The sequence below is a fragment of the Herpailurus yagouaroundi genome, unplaced genomic scaffold (genome assembly GCF_014898765.1).
Source record: "Herpailurus yagouaroundi ecotype Mexico unplaced genomic scaffold, PumYag 253, whole genome shotgun sequence".
Taxonomy (NCBI): domain Eukaryota; kingdom Metazoa; phylum Chordata; class Mammalia; order Carnivora; family Felidae; genus Herpailurus; species Herpailurus yagouaroundi.
The window spans coordinates 2,985,561-3,000,365 of record NW_024412470.1 but is presented as its reverse complement, the minus strand read 5'-3'; the positions used below and the strand labels follow the sequence as shown (position 1 = coordinate 3,000,365).

Here is a 14,805-nt window from a genome sequence, read left to right as displayed (position 1 = left end):
TGAGTGAGCCACCCAGGCACCCCTGAAGTGGTTATATTTAAATACCAAACTGAAGTTATTTATTTTTTTACTTTTCACTATAATTCTGCCAGGTGTTTCTTTATGTATTTTGAGCCTACATTGTTTGGTGCATATATGGTCCCTGATCATTATAGCCCCAGTATTTTTAGTAATATATAGTTCCTACTTGTCCTTTGTTTTTTTTTAACCTTAATTTTTATTCTGATATTAAAATTGCTGTCTGACCTTCTTTTGATTTTTTCCTAATTATAATTTCTCATTTATTTCCAGTCTTTTTACATTCTTGTGTTTTAAATGTACTTAGTAATGAAAATATTATAATCTAATATTATAATAATATAATTGTCAGGTATTATAATCTATATTTTGATTAGTTACTTTAAGTTATTTATATATAGTAAAATAAGCATATTATTTTTGCATCTTACTTAATATTTTCTATTTATTACATATTTTATAGTCTATTTTTTTCTTTCTTGCTTTTCACTGAAAATATTTAATTTCTTGGGTGACTGGGTAGCTCCATTGGTTAAGCATTAGACTTCAGCTCAGGTCATGATCTCATGGTTTGTGGGGTCAAGCCCCGTGTTTTCACACATGCTTTCAGCTCGGAGCCTGATGCCTGCTTCAGATTCTGTATCTCCCTCTTTCTCTCTGTCCCTCCCCTAATTGTGCTCTCTCTCTCTCTCTCTTTCAAAAATAAATAAATAAACATTAAAAAGAGTCTTTTTAAGAAAATATTTATTTCTTAATTTTGTCTGTAGGTTATATTTCAAATATTTTAATTCTTTCCTTGGTTACTCCAAATATATTAAAAGTTATAATTATTTTCTTTCCCAATTTCTTAAACTTATATATATTTAAATCTTCCCCCCAAAGAGGTAACTTAGCACAATATATCATATCCCTCAATTCTCTTCACTTAGAATTTTAGTTCTGAATTATTGTAGCTAACATTAAATTTTACTAACTTTACTAATAATTTTGTGACTTTTCTTGTGGTTTCTCCCTGGACTTTTCTTTTTCTTTTTCTTTTTTTTTTTTTTTTTGGTCAGATTACTTTCTCTAAATTGTCCTCAAAGAAGATCTTTGTGCAGGACACACACTGATTATATCTGCGTTTGAGAAGCTCGTTATTTCACGTCTGCATTTAAAATAGATTTTTTGGGTATACAATTATAGTTTTGAATTATTTTGCCTAAGCATTTTGAAATATAGCTTATTATTTTCTTACCTCAAAATGTAAGGAAAATCTGTAAATCAGTCCAAGTCAGGTGTCTGATCTGATTCTTGTTCCTACGTGATCTTATTTTTATTCAATAAGTTTTAATTTTTTTTCTATTTTGTATTTTTTTTCCCTAAACATAACCCCTGGTAACCACTGATCTTTTTACTGTCTCCAGAGTTTTGCCTTTTCCAGAATGTCAAATAATTGGAATCATATAGTATGAGACTTCCAAACTGGCATTTTCACTTAGTAATATGCATTTAAATTTCCTCAATGTCTTTGTATAGCTTGATAGCTCATTTCTTCTTATCACTGAATAATATTCCATTGTCTGGATATACCACATTTTTTTTTTTTTTATCCATTCACTTGTTGAAAAACATCTTGGCGGGGCGCCTGGGTGGCGCAGTCGGTTAAACATCCGACTTCAGCCAGGTCACGGTCTCGCGGTCCGTGAGTTCGAGCCCCGCGTCAGGCTCTGGGCTGATGGCTCAGAGCCTGGAGCCTGTTTCTGATTCTGTGTCTCCCTCTCTCTCTGCCCCTCCCCCGTTCATGCTCTGTCTCTCTCTGTCCCAAAAATAAATAAACGTTGAAAAAAAAAAAAACCATCTTGGTTCCTTCCAAGTTTTTGCAACTATTCAAATAGTTCTTTTTAAAAACTTTTTGTCCCTATTTCTAATTGTTGGATCTTTCCATGTTTTCTTTTAGAATATTTATTACACTTGGTTTAAATTTTTTGTCTAATACATTCTTTGTGGTCCTCCAGAAGATTGTTCAGAGTATTACCTTTCTTTTAGAGCAGGTTACTCATAAAATTTATTTTTTACCAAGAACTCTTATTTCTCTGGAAGCATCAACTACCCTGGTTAATCAATCGGGTGCCCAACAAAAGAAACTAAGCCCTAAGCCCTAACTTAACACTTGTTTGGAAACATTTAATGAGGGTGGGGAGATTTGCCTTAGAATGGAGAGCAGTGCTATTAAATCGAGGCTAAACCATCGTCTATTTGCCCTCCTCCCAGCTAGTCATTCCTGCCCCTAACAAAACACCCTATTCCTTCACCCTTAGCACCACTCTTATCTAAGGGTTCTTTTCCTTGATTGCAATAACTGAATCCATGCAATAAAGAGGGAGGGGGGATAAATGTTCTAGCCAATCTTCCTGTGGCCATTAGCTCCCCCCTCATGCACCTCTACATGCACTAGCATTCTGTCCTCCCACCTGGGAAGACCTGGTATGGAACTGCTCAGTTTTTGCCTGCAGTGAGAATGGAATGGGTAGTGCTGTAGTGAGTACACAGCATAAAGGAAAGATTTTTTTTTTCCTTTCCATCCCCTTATTGCACATAACCCTCATCATCTCTGAACCATGTTCTCTCTTACATCAAAATCCATTCATCTTCTCTCTTTCTAGGAGTTTCTCAAAGTTGTGGTATTATTTTTCTCAGCCTGATCAACTTACCTTTTTCTCACACCTTTGGCATATTCAAGATTGGATTTGAGAAAAGGGAGAAACCTCTCATCAGGAATGGAAAGTCTCCATAACACTGTTTGATGAGCAGTATCTTAGAAATATCAGAAATCACAGCTGCTAATCAGAGTCATGAGAACTGAGAGTACTAAATCTTCACTTAAGGAAAATGAGTCTTTCGATGTCTTATGTGACTGAAATGCCTTACAAATTAAATATTTGAATAGGTGAATGAATGAATGAATGAATGGTGTGTTTGGATGTTTGCATTGGCATATGTGTGGGTGGTACTGTTGTGAGTGTTCCTGTTGTATGTTCAGAGAGTTCCATGTGTGACTGGCCAGTTCCATGTGTGACCACAAGAGGTGTTGAGAAAATCCCCCTAAGTATTGCTTTAAAAATATCATTCAAACCACAATACACAGTCATTGAACTTTCAACATTATTTGCATGAACATAAAGAAGCAGAGTCATGGAGCATATAAGGAGGTTACATTCTCATGCTCATGCTCATTTAGTGAATATGTATTAGGTCACACACCAACCCTGTAGTAGACACTAGGCTAACCAACATGAGATATAGTGAAAACATAGTTTAATACGAATATATACTTAGAATAAATGTGATCAATGCAATAATGAAAATAAGCACAGGATGCCATGGGAGCAAATGTTATAAAGTCCCCAGCTACTGCTACTGCAGCCATAAAGTGGCCAGAAACATTCTCTAGAAGGAGAGCCACAGAGCCACGGAAAGGCTCAGATTGTATGGGGAATGGTGAGTCACATGAAGTGGCCAAAGCACAGACTGCATGGAGGCTAGGGTCTGGGACAATAGCTCGTTGGGAAGCTGGAGACGTAGCGTGGAGTCAGAGAACAAACTTGGGTGCCATCATAAGCAATTCATACAGAACTTCTAGCCTACATTACAGGAAGCCTTGAAATTGTCATAACTTTAATTTTCAGATGACCTAAATACACCAGATTATTCTAGTGCTTCCCTGAGGTCAGTCTTTTTGAAAGCCAGTAAGGAACTTTGAAGCTATTATCTTCCTGAAGCAATCAGCATTCTGAAGAGGTTACCATTGTGGCGTGCTATGAACATATCCTGTGCAGTCAGACAGACCTGGGTTTTGAATTATGGCTGATTCACCCATCCAACAAGCTATGTGACCTTGGTGACAGGGGTTAAAGACCTCTGTGCTTCATTTACTTACGTTGTGATACTTTATCTCATGTGTAGACTATGTGGTTTAAATGAGATAGTCTGGCATATGCTCAATAAATGTAAAAATTTGAAGGCAGAACCCTTTGGTATATTACTTGTATTATAAAATGAGGATTTCAAATCAAAAGGTTGATTTCCTTGCCAGCTAAATTATTTCCTTATTCTCTTGCACAGGTGATTCAGATCACATATTTTTAGAAGTAAGTTTGATATACTGTAGATGATCAATAAACCCTTGTTGAATTAATGGATATATATAGAGAGAGAGATCTAGAGATCTATAGATCTAGAGATCTATAGATCTATATCTCTATATATAATACCAAACTGTTCTGTACTAGAGGATCAGTATGATGTTGATGAGTTAAATGGTGTAACTTACACCATAAGGTGTTTATAAGATAGTGGCACTTTCTTCGATGCCCACAGTGTTTTCTTTTTCAGAGGCTAGAATGTGAATGTCTTAGTCCTTTTTGAATAACTGAAGGTCAAAGATAGCATTAGAATTTAAATCCGGGTCTTTCCACATTGGAGTGTATGCCCTTGCCAGCACACTCTATAGTGCTTCTTCTTTTCGAATATCTGAGGCCAAAGTGCCTTTTCATGGAAACTTATTAGAATTCTCTTCGTGGTTAGGGGATCCAGCAGTGAAAGCTGTTTTCCTGGTTTTCTAAGTCTCTGGGAGAGGATTTACTCCATGGACAAAATGCATGTGGCTGTCAGAGCAGTACCCTCTGGAAGAGGCCAACAATTTTACAGTTCAAGACCAGATGTGGTCGAATGTGTCGACAAAAAGCAGGGTCACAAAGTCAAGTGCCAGTTTTCCAGATCAATTTTTAAACTGTCTCTGCTGATTAGAGCAGTGGAGGTGCCCATACATTTCTTGGAGAAGGTACTGATCAGGGAACAGAACTAACATAATTCATCCCAGCTTAGAAAAATTGTCCACGAGGTATTCCGCTTGATTCATCTTTTTTTTCTTTTTTCCTGCATATTTGAAAACATTTTGGAGGGCAACTGTGGGAATCATCTTCCCCGGAACACTGGCAGATATTTCCCAATTCCATTAATAGAAGCTTGGTGCCAGGTCAAAATGCTTTGTTAAATATTATCCTAGCTGGTGCCTTTATTTCTAGCAGTCTATTGGCACAGTGTTTAGAACCCAATTTTCTACAAATATGTTTAAAGGTAAGGAGTCATTTTTTCTCCGGTTGTTATCTGGGAAGTTCGGAACTCAGAGTAGCTGCTGAGCAGTGCTGTCCTTCATGAAAGACTATAGGGAGGTAAGTTTTAGCTTTTTTCAGGAAGTCTTAGCAATGAGCTGCGGTTCTGGAAGCTTTCCCGTGTTCATTCTTTTCAAAATGAGAAATCCTGAAATTCAGCCTATAGTATAAAATTACTCAAATTCCAGTTTTCTTTCCAGAAAATTGACAGAGCAGGATATATTTTGCATTGCTAAATAGGCAAAAGCAATTGCTTCCTGCAAGTCTTGAATGCACATTGTTGTCTATGTATCGTCCAAAAACCTCTTGTGGTTTCATCTCTACTGTGTACACCTAGAGTGAATGGTATGAGAAAACTGGGTTCACCAGACCTGGAAACACTGGATGAGACCTGAACTACTTTCAGGTGGAAGAATCAAGCATATTAAATGTGAATTCCTTCTACTTTTGTGGATGAAAATGTCCCAGGGGAAAAAGGAATGTATCCTCATGGCCATTCTGAAGTTCTTATTCTTACATGAATGCCAGTGGTCTTCTTACGTCCTAGATTTTATTCCGTTCATGACCAACACTAGCCCATTCATTTGGACAACACATGCAACATAACTGAAATTTTAAACAAACAAAAAAAAATTGTACCTCTTCTTTAGCATCTTTCCACTCAATTTGTTGGGAATGTTTTCTCAGGTGATCTAGTCCTTTATGAGCCAACATGAATGTGTAATGAACATGAATGGCAGTTCTAATGTTACATTTGAAGTCTTACGTCTACGCCCCTGGCATGAAGGACCTGAGTTATTGAATGTGCAAAAGTAGCATGCAAGGTAAAGGGGATTCATGACTCACTTAGCATTAGGCTTCCACTCTTGGGAAAATATTTCTTGCTGGACAACCTGATACACTTCCGTTTCAAGTAGTGGGGACAATGTTTAGAAGGGGATTTTAACAAATAGAACACAGCATCAACATACATGGGATTTGCAGGTTGTAAAATGAAACAGAGAATTCCATAATATTCCAATTTGTTACATCTTTTTTTTTTTTTCAACGTTTATTTATTTTTGGGACAGAGAGAGACAGAGCATGAACGGGGGAGGGGCGGAGAGAGAGGGAGACACAGAATCGGAAACAGGCTCCAGGCTCTGAGCCATCAGCCCAGAGCCTGACGTGGGGCTCGAACTCGCAGACCGCGAGACCGTGACCTGGCTGAAGTCGGACGCTTAACCGACTGCGCCACCCAGGCGCCCCTCCAATTTGTTACATCTTAACTCAGACAGATATCTACAAAACTGGTTAAATACAATGTAATAAATATAATGGCATTGGGATAAATAAGAACCCAGAGTGAGCACAGGAACAGCACCTCAGCCTGAGGATGTCAGGGTTAACACAGGAGGTGCATTAAAGTAGCTCCTGAATGATGAGTCTGTAGTTTGCACAGTAGAGAAGGAAAGGAAGGTGGGACATAGTTTGAAGATGACTCCAGTGATCTTTACTCTTGTATAATTCCATCCCACTTGAGTATGGATAGGGCTTGTGAATATAATGAGACACTACTCCCATGATTGCATTACATGACAAAAGAGATTTTGTAGATTTAATCAAGGTCCCTGCTCGTTGCATTAATCAAAAGGAGATTGTCTGGGCCTGATCTAATCAGGTGAGACTCTAAAAGACACTGGGTCGCTTCTGAAGTCGGAGAGCTTGGAAGCGTGCAAGGACCTGAGAACAGCCTCAAGGAGCTGCCCAGACAACAGCTAACAAGACCCCAAGGGCCTGGGTTCTCCAGCTACAAGGAAATTTATTCTGTCAGCAGAATGAAAAAGCTCAAAAGCAGATCTTTCCCTAGTTGAGCCTCCAGCTGGTGATGCCACCTGATTCCAGCCTTGTGAGACACTGAACACAGGGCCTAACTATGCTGGGCCTGGACCTCTGGTTTGCATGAAGTAACCCACGGGTGTGGTTTTAGCCTCTAAGCCTTTACAGCAATAGAAAGTGAACATAGAAAGGAATCCTGCAGAGGGGTAATAGCATGAGCTTCCTTGTAGGAGAGAAGGTACGTGGAGAGAAGGTACAGGGTCCCCTGTTGCCAGTCAGACATCTCATGTTGAGGAATGGCAGGAAGTGAGATAAGAAAAGTCCAGTTGGAGCTACTTTCTGTAGGTTTATAAAAAGGAGCACGAACCAGGTTTGGGCACAGATGGATGATTCAATCTATGTTTAGAAACATACATATTCAAAGTATGAAATGGACAGCGGGGAGGTGGTCCTAAAACCAGAGACATGGGTAAGGGGGCTATTGTAATAATTGAGGCAAGAAGAGCCTCAGAGATATTTGAGTGACCAGCCTGTCTCTTGGGCCCATTTGTTTCCACATGTGCCTTAAGTTCCTCTCAAAAAACAATAGAATTGCTGCCTCTCCAGCTGGATGAAACCTGAAAGAACTATCTGATGGTATAAAGGCCTCACCATAAACTGACAAAATATCAAGTTGCTCAAATGAAAATAAGTGGATATAAGCAGCATTACATGAGTTATAACATTTTTGAAAATTGTGTGTGTGTGTGTGTGTGTGTGTGTGTGTGTGTGTGTGTGTATGTAAGTTCTGTGTTGACAGTGTAGCATTTGGTTGATTCATGGCACTGTTTTAAGGTGAAGTAGATAAAGTATATATAAAGTTGAGGCACATGATTCATCTTGTCTGGCCTCCTGCCTTTAGACAGGAAAAATATTATTATTCCCATGAAGTAATTGAAGTTGAAGAGGCCAACTAAACTGTCACCAGGTACTCAGCAGAGGGGAGAGGGTGACTAGGGAGTCATTCTTCAGACCCCTGTTTTTCCCATTATTCCACTGATAGCAGGCAAGCAGGTGATAGCACTGGAAAAGCTGGGACACAGCTTAGCTACAGGAACAGGGTCATGGGGGAATTTCCCAGATGAGCCTGGGAATGATGTGGGCCACAATAAGCACTTCTATTCAGAAGTCTTTGTCATATGTAGTCTGAATGTTTAGAGTCATTGTATGGTTTTACCAAACAGGAAAACATCTCATCTTTTAACATGCAATAGTGAGCCTCCACTCGTTCACTCCCAACAGTTTTATTAAATAGAGTCAAACTTAAAGAACTATGTTCAGCGTTTTTTCATTCGCCCAAAGGTGAGATTTCATGGTGCCAAAGGCCTTATGTGCAATCTACTTATGTGTACCTACTGAAATACTCCCTAGAAGCCCAGATAGTGCATATTAGTAACATGATAACCATTACTGTTATGACTTCCTGCAGCATTTTTATTTCTTGTAGCTAATCTTAAAAAATTAAAAAAAAAAGAGTTTCATTGTTTTAGGTCCTTACCTAGATGAAACATTTGCTTTTGCACTTTAAGGGCTGTTAGAAACACTGTGGTTAGAGCAGAGCAGAGTAGTATGTCTTCAGGGACTCTTTCCAGGCTCCCTTTGAATTTACTAGGGACACGGTACAGAGCAGGGATGCTGTCCATGTGGAAGGGAGTGATAAGGATCAACATTTTCAAACTAGGGTGAAAATGTCTTTGGTTTCCATGAGGATCCTGGAGGAATAGCACAGGAGCAGTATTTCTGTCCGCTGATGAGCTGAGCATTCATGGCCCTGGAAGAAGAATCACCCATCCTGGTGGGGGGTGTCAGTGGTGACTGAATGAATGCCAGAAAGGATAAAAGATTACAAATTGGGGCCTGGTTCCAGCTGCATTGATTTCAACCAACCGTGGAATTATTTTTTCTTCATGTTTCACAGCCTTTTGCTTTTCCTCTCATTTTCCTCACATCTTAGGATGTGAGGTAGAACATGCTTGACCCAAGCCTGTGCTGTTGGTGTGCCTGAGAAGCACTGATCTCCACTCTAGACATGGGCCATGTTCCTGAGGTCCCTAAAAGCCAAATCGGTGTCATTTGTGGTTTCTCCAGGTGGTGCTAAGAAGTGTCTCATTGAAACTCTAGAAAGGCTTCTCTTTGGTGGGTCGTGCTACCCCTGGGGATGACTACAGAATTATAAAAGGAATCAACGTTTTGGATCCGATTCCAATATGAGACAACACAATCAGCTATAATCCAGCCTAACCGTAACAGAATGTTACATCATCATTAACTTGGGAATTTGCTGTTTACATGTTTAGGCTTATTCATATTTTAACCCCGTCGAACTGGCCACTGCAGGAGAAGGTTGCAATCCCTTCCCCACAAGTAAAGTTTGCAAGGAGACCTCCGCTCAGTGCCAGCTTCACCTTTGAGCCCTTGTGCCTTTATGGTGATTACTACATCTTTCCCAAGTTCTGACCTTAGCAATGGGAGAGGTTCTGCCAAGGTCCCACAGAGCTGCAGTCCCACAGGCATTTTGCTGAGATCCTGTAAAGTCTTATCACTGGCATAACTACCCAAAGGCCCACGCCCAGGAAAGAGCAAGGCCAGAGTGCTCACGCTATGCCCATTATCCCTGCCCATCGAAAGGGATGTGAAGTCAAGAACCCTCAAAAAGGAGGGGAGGAGTGGGGAACAGCAGCCTGAAGAGGAAATTCTCTGTTCATCCTTTCATGTTCCACATTGCATCATCTCTTGGAAGCCTTACCCGCTCCTCCCTCACCCCCACCCTCTGCTGTTATACAGTTTTATGATTTCCTGTGTCATTGAACTTACTATACCATATGATGCTTACATGACTTTCTCTTACACTAGACTTTAAACTTCTTGAAGGCAATGATTATGCTGCTTTATCCCATCAAGTAATATTTGTTGACCTCCTACTATATACCAGGCTTTTTTGCAGACACTGGAGGCTTAGTAGTCAACAAGACAGATAAGATCCTGCTCTTGTGCACCTTACTTCTGGTGAGACAGACAAACTTACAGACATGTTTCTAAATACTTTTATGTTCCCAAACTCTAACACTGTGCATATGATATATTAATAAACAAAATATATATGTTAATATATATTTTAATATTTTATAACCTCAAGGTGTGTAAAGGATGAAGTGCCTTTTATTTATTTATTTTTTTTATTTTTTGAATGTTTATTTTTGAGAGAGAGAGAGGAGAGAGAGGGCATAAGTGGGGGAGGAGCAGAGAGAGAGAAGGAGATACAGAATCTGAAGCAGGCTCCAGGCTCTGAGCTGTCAGCACAGAGCCTGACACAGGGCTTGAAACCACAAACTGCAAGGTCATGACCTGGGCTGAAGTCAAACACTTAACCAACTGAGCCACCCAGGTGCCTCTATTTCATTTATGTTTTAAGTTTATTGATTTATTTTGAGAGAGAGAGAGCAAACAGGGGAGGGGCAGAAAGAGAGGGAGAGACAGAATCCCAAGCAGGCTCCTCACTGTCAGCACAGAGCCTGATGCGGGGCTCAAACTCACAAACTGTGAGATCATGACCTGAGCCAAAACCCAGAGTTGGCTGCTTAATCAACTGAGCCACCCAGGTGCCCCAGGATGAAGTGCCTTTTAAATGTGGATTAAGTGATCCCATCTTTTTTTTCTGGGATACTCTCTCGAAGTGTTACAGTCTTCACACCTGTCTGCTGACTATTGAAGGACCCACCAAGGAGTGTCATGGGATTTAAGTCAATCCATAGGAATGACTGGGGTTTCAGCCCATCACTCTGACGGGTAGGCATATCAGGGAGGGCACCACTCCACCCACAAGACAGTGGTGTGAATGTAGAAAGAGATGGTACGAGAATGACGAAGGTCACAGTGAGGACCCCAAAGGGGACTGCTCCATGTTGCTGGGTTTGTAACGTTCCAGCAGAATGTTCCCGACATGCCATACCCCAGCCCACCCCATGGAATTTGAGGTTCTGCTTTAACCTTGGATCTTCCCTTCTTTAGGCATGACTGTTCCTACAATCTTTCAGAATCCTATGCTGTCATCTCCTATCATAGTGAATATCTATGAGATGCCAGCAACTTCCCCTTCTAGAACCATCGCTTGCTTTTTTCTGTGACCCATACGGGGCTGTTCATAACTATGACTCCCTTGTCATAGGTTTGGAGGTGGTAGGGAGGTACCTGACTCAGGAAGGGACACTAGGAGTCTTTTTCAGGGAATTTTATGTGCTCTGAAAGAGTGGGTGTATTTTTTTCCTCTGGAGTCATGATTTGTAGGGAGTTGTAAACAGTCCATTGAACAAGCCAATTTTATAATGTAATAAAATAATTTTTTTTTGTTTTCCACTATCCTTTTAAAATTTTGTCTTATCTATGTAAAACCTCCTATAGACCATGCTTTTCATCATGCTTAGATCCTAAAGTCACTTTAAGTCACAAATACAGTTCCACTGTAGAAATTCCAATGTTGAGCCCAAGATGTTGATGAAAACTCTGAACTTGATTTAAAGTAAAATATTCTCCCAGTTCTGGACTTAGGCCTGCTTCAGGCTGGGAGGCAGCAGGAGAGAGGGGTGGGGAGGAAGGCCGTGGTTGACTTTTGCTGTATTTCTCTGCCTTAAACTTCTAACTGTCCACTTCCCGGGCTTGTTCAATAATTTCTGATCCTTTTGGGATCAGAGTTTGGGTGGAGTAGGAGGCATGTTAAAAAGTGAGGAGAATTCTGACTTAAAATGTTGTTTTACTAAGCTGGCTTCATGCTCTCTGGGTGGCAAATGTTTAAAACCATCCTTACCTCTTGCAGGAACTCTCATGAGTTCTTTAGATGTTCCCATTACTGGAGACCTATTTTCTGCAGTCCCCCTGACCCATTTAGACAGCTTTCTTGTGAGTCCTTCTGCAGCCCCTGAGAATACACCATTCACCTTCAGTTTCATGCTGTCAAGGTTCCGTTCAGCCCACTTGGTGGCCTTACTGGGCAGGACCCAGGCTGAGCCCACACTGGCTCTTCTCCCATCTGGCCTACCTCTAGTCGGTCAGAAACCCTCATGCATCCCCTGTCTCAGCAAACTCTGGGCACATCGGCTGTTCCCAAGGCAGCCCCTCTATGTCACAGTCATGGCAGCGTTAGCTTGTTCAGCTCTAACTCAGACCCAGCTGTCCTTGTCTTCCAGTTCTTAGTGGTCCCATAGATAAATCCTCAGGAGGCTTGAAATGTAGGAAGTTCACAGGAGGAGCTCCTAATATGACTCTGTCCATTTCTTTGCAAATTCTGCATGGGATGATCTGGCTCTGGAATTTCATCTTCATTTTAGCTTGGCGACTCACTGGAAACATTACCTTAAACATTTTCCAGATAATATGTGCCCTAGAGATATCAGGGTCCCTGAGGAGACAGCCCATCTGGGAAGACAGAGGCCAAAGAGATGAGAGACAGAGGCAAAGCCTTGACACCTTTTGGAGCCCTGGATTTATTTTTATTATTCTTATTTTAAATTTTTTTTTAACATTTATTTATTCTTGAGAGACAGAGAGAGACAGAGCATGAGCAGGGGAGGGGCAGAGAGAGAGGGAGACACAGAATCTGAAACAGGCTCCAGGCTCTGAGCAGTCAGCACAGAGCCTGACGCGGGGCTCGAACTCACGGACCATGAGATCATGACCTGAGCCGAAGTCGGACGCTCAACCGACTGAGCCACCCGGGTCCCCCCCCACTTGCTTTTCATTTAACCTATGATCCAGGCAAACTAGACCCATCTATTACCCCTGAAGTTATACCATGCTTTTTTCTTGTCACTACTTTGTTCCAGCATTTTCTTCTCAGAAAATACTCCCTCCCTTTGCCCACCCTGTCCTCAATCCCTCTTATAGCAGAGAGGAAAAATCTCCATCTCCGTGCCTGCATGTAAGTGGGCACACATGTGCACACACAGGGTGGGCTACCTGCTTGCTGATTGCATCATAGGAGCAAAGAACACTTATTTCAGAAGTTAGCCGAGTCTTAAGTATAGAAAGAGAGTCAGGCTGTGTTAGTATGAAAAGTTGAGGCCACTGAGTCTTGTCTGGGAGAAAAACATTAAAAAATGAGGAATCAAATTTTTTTTTAATTAAAAATGTGGCAAGAGCCTCAACTTGGCTGCTGAGAAATGGACAAGAAATGACAGGTATAAGGCAAAAGTCTCTGGAAGACAAGAGGAAGGATGTGGCAGGGACTGCTAGTTTTCCGTGGACATGTGTTCTCACCTTCTTTCATGGTAAAGGAGACAGGACCGGGCACCTGGCTACCTGGGTGCCAACTACACTTCCCAACCCCCTGTAGTTGGTTTGGTCTTAGAACTGACTTCTCACCCCTGGAACTGAGCAGAAGAGCTATGCGCACTCCCAGGCATGCTCTGTAGATGATAGGCATTCTCTTCCACTCTGTTCCCCTTCCCTGCAGGCTTTAACCACCAGGCACGGCCACCTTAGCCACGTGAACAATACAGGGCCTAGAGGACAATGAAACAACATTTGCTGACAAGCAGGCCCTTGAATGATCGTGTGGAACAGAGCCAAAGGCGAGCCTGGAAATCTTAAGACTGCGATGTCAAAAAGAAAGACTTTTAGGTCGTTGAGTTATATTAGGATCTCTTTATATATCCACGTTGGCTTACTCTAGCTGTGGTTCCAGATTAATGATACGTGGCATCCCCAAATAGGATGTCTGGAAAGGTATTTCCTGTCTCGGAGGGCACCAGGGACATTGGAAGGGGGATACATGATGTAAACTTTAAGGTGTCGCCACACTGCAGCTCTCCTTGGTTATCTGCAAACCCTGCCACTGAGCACCCTTGTGTCAGGGGCATTTTGAGAAACTAAGGATAGGACTGATGTAGGGCAGAGAGAGAGGGAAAAAAATGGCTTGAGAAGATGAGACGCAGAAAAGAGATTGAGGAAATGGTGAAAGCAAGAAATTGTAGGAAGGTGACCAGGAGAAAGCTGAGCCCCCAAAGACCTCGAGGTACCCTGAGCAGGTTCTCCGAAGTATAGACGATGGGGATTCAAGCCAGTTTTCCTCACTAGCTGAAAAATAACCCCAGCCTGTTGGAAGATGCGAGCAGGCACTTAGGTTATGGTTATATTCTGCTCTCTTGCTCAACTCCTCTTCTCTCTCAAAGCCCAATTTAAATGTCACTTCCTTCACAAACTCATCTCCACCCTTGAGTCCAAATGAGAGGGGATCCTTTGGGAGTGTTCTGCAAAGTTCCATGAGGAGGAGCCCTGATCCCTAGTTGGACCTTATGGGCAGCCCTGAGTAGTATATATGACATTCAGCTTTGCATCGTTATAAATTAAAAATATAATTTTATGAAAAGATTGTTTCATTACAGACATGTTGTTTTACAAAGTGACATTATGATCTATCATCAGAAGGCCATGAAATGTGCACGGATTCATTTCATTATTTCCTTTATCTTTTTTATTTATTTTCATTTTTTTTAACATTTATTTATTTTTTTGAGAGACAGAGAGTGAGTGGGGGAGGGGCAGAGACAGAGGGAGACTCAGAATCTGAAACAGGCTCCAGGCTCTGAGCTGTCAGCACAGAACCCAACGTGGGGCTTGAACTCATGAACTGCGAGATCATGACCTGAGCCAAAGTCAGATGCTTAACTGACTGAGCCACCCAGGTGCCCCTTGCTGTTTCCTTTAAAAGGAAATGTGAACTACTTCTCCTGTGCCCAGGAGCATGACAAGTACCTCTTATCTGAGGGTCAGTAGCCTCTATTAA

At 41.4% G+C, this 14,805-nt stretch overlaps 1 long non-coding RNA gene across 1 annotated transcript in view; it reads left to right on the top strand.

Moving 5' to 3' along the window:
- LOC121020900 (uncharacterized) overlaps positions 1-14,805 on the top strand; it is a 394,994-nt gene that overhangs the window by 341,064 nt on the left and 39,125 nt on the right. The window lies entirely within an intron of this gene.